The sequence below is a fragment of the Myotis davidii genome, unplaced genomic scaffold (assembly GCF_000327345.1).
Source record: "Myotis davidii unplaced genomic scaffold, ASM32734v1 scaffold326, whole genome shotgun sequence".
Classification (NCBI taxonomy): domain Eukaryota; kingdom Metazoa; phylum Chordata; class Mammalia; order Chiroptera; family Vespertilionidae; genus Myotis; species Myotis davidii.
This window is the reverse complement of record NW_006296626.1, coordinates 44,156-46,997: the sequence shown is the minus strand read 5'-3', so window position 1 is coordinate 46,997 and position 2,842 is coordinate 44,156.

The window sequence follows — 2,842 nt, the reverse complement described above, 5'->3', positions numbered from 1 at the left end:
TTCGGAGGGGAAGGCAGAGGGAAAGAAAGAGAGAGAAACATCAATGATGAGAGAGAATCACACTGGGGGTCGAGCCTGTAACCCAGGCATGTGCCCTTGACCAGAATCGAACCCAGGACCCTTCAGTCCGCAGGCTGACGCTCTATCCACTGAGCCACACCAGCTAGGGCCTCCTAGTTTTTTAAAAAAACTTTTTAAGGGATTGGTGATAGAAACTTTAAAAACAATTTTTTTTTTTTTTGCAATTTCCGTTTACTATTTTGTATTCGTTGCAGGTGGATGCATAGTGGCTAGACAATCAGGTACGTTACAAAGTGTCCCCCGGGCATAGAAACTTTTTTTGTAAATTGTTTTTCTTTCCTGGGAGGAAAAACGTGAACCAGATGTGAATTGGAAAGATCCTGGGAGTGAGGAAGAGACTGATGATCCGAGGGTGACTCTAAAAGCAACCTCATCGCAGGGGGAGAGTGTGTGTATCTGTGAGGGGGTGAGCATCAGATGCGTGGAAACGAGGTTGGTTCGGTAGATCTGATACTGTCTTCTTCCCTCGGACATTATGTCTGTTTTTAAACTTTTTAAAAAAAATTGTAAACTTTCCACCCTGGCCGGTGTGGCTCAGCGGATAGAGCGTCAGCCTGTGGACTGAAGGGTCCCGGGTTCGATTCCGGTCAAGGGCATGTACCTTGGTTGCAGGCACATCCCCAGTGGGGGGTGTGCAGGAGGCGGCTGATCGAAGTTACTCTCTCATCGATGTTTCTAACTCTCTATCCCTCTCCTTTCCTCTCTGTAAAAAGATCAATAAAATAGAAAAAAAAACCCAAAACTTTCCTGCAGCTGTAAAATAGAAGGTTCTGCCCTGGCCGGTTGGCTCAGTGGATAGAGCACTGGCCCTCAGACTGAAGGCCCCCGGGTTCGATTCTGGTCAAGGGCACGTACCTCGGTTGCAGGCTTGACCCCTGGCCCTTCGATTGTTGTCTAGATTAATGGCCGTCTCTCTCTCACATCGATGTTTCTCTCTCCCTGTCTCTCTCCCTCCCTCCCAATCCTTCTAAAAATCAATGGAAAAAACCTCCTCTGGTGAGGATTAACCAGAAACAAACACACAAACAAACAAATCGATCACTTTAAGAAAAATCTAAACATTACAAAGAATTCCCAGCTACTAAACTCAGTTCCTCCGAAGGTTAGCAGTGAACATAACATAAAGGCTTTTGCTTTATCTTCCTCTTTCTCTGTCTCTCTCTCTCAGACACACACCTTTTTTCTCCGTTGTTTGTCATTGCAGACTTAATATCCCTTCACCCCTAAAAACTTTGATATCCCTTTACCCGCAAGAACTTGATGTATTTCCTAAAAACAGCAGATTGTGTGTGTGTGTGAGAGAGAGAGAGAGAGAGAGAGAGAGAGAGAGAGAGAGAGAGAAGGGGATTCTCATAGGAACTGATGTTATTGTAGTCTTCTCCAAGAGTGTGTTTTTGCTCTCAGCCAGAGTGCATTGGTGGTGGTTCGGCGGGGAGGTGGGGGGGCGGTTTCTTACTAGAAGGAAGGGCAGGGAAGGCTCCCTTTAAAGCAGAAGTTTTGGTAACAGATTGTGTGCTTGTGACTCCCTGTCCTATAATTGACTCTATGAGAGATGAGGGCATCTTACATTTCTAAAGAGAGATCAAGAAGTCAGGACAAGAGATGAAAGGAAGGGCCCAGTGTCCTGTTCCTAGACTAGTGAGTTAACTAAGGCTGGAAGGATGAACGGTTGTAGGAAAGACAAAGTGTTAGGGAGGAGTTCTGACACGAGGCCTGGCACTGTGATGGCTGCTGGATAAAGTGATGGGGAAAAACTACATGACCTTGGCCTTTTGGGAACTACCTTCTATCAAGGGAGGAGGTAGCATTAATCAAATAATTACCAAAGCAATTTTGAAATTATAATGTTGACAAATGGTATAAAGAAGAAAACCTATAATTTGGAGATTTCGCTGTTAAATTGAGGGAGGTATCATTGCACTAAGCTATGAAGAATGGATTTGAGTAAATCTGGAGTGGGGAGCACTCTAGGCAGAAGGAATACCATGTGCAAAGGGACTGTGGTAGCAGAGCAATGGGATAGACTGAGAGGTGTCTCAGAGTTCAAGTGCATATTAGGAGGGCGATTTGAGATAAGAAGAGACAGGATATATGTATTGTTCCATAAGTCATTACCCCAAACCGAATGGCTTAAACCAACGAATACTTATCATCACATGATTTCTGTGGGTCAAGAATCTGAGCACTGGTTAGTTGGGTGCCCCTGACTCAGGGTCTTCTACAGGCTGTGGTTAAGGTGTTGGCCAGAGCCACAGTCTTCTCAAGGCTTGAGTGGGGAGAATCCATTTCCAAGCTCACCCAACAATTATTGGCAGGCCTCAGCTTCCCACTGGCCATTGGCCAGAGACATCAGCAACTTGCCACATGGGTCTTCCCATAGGCTATTTATATGATGGCAACTGGCTTCTGAGAAAGAGAGAGAGAGAGAGAGAGAGAGAGAGAGAGAGAGAGAGAGAGAGAGACGCCAGGAGCCTCTGATGGGAGAGCAGAGGGCATTGTGGGAAAATCCCTCTCAGCACCTGGGACAGCGCCCAGCACTCGGGCATCTATTGAGGACATCGCCGGTCTGTGAACACGCATCGCCTGCCCGCAGTCCCGGAGATGAGAGGGAGGGAGAGATTCCAGACCTGTCGGGTGTGTCTGGGAACCGGGTGGGAGGGCCCAGGGAGGGGAACTGGCATGCATTGTTCCTTTATGGCAACGTGGGCAGCCAGGGGTGCTCAGGTCCCTGCTGCATGCCAGCCCCCCAGAGTCTAGGGCA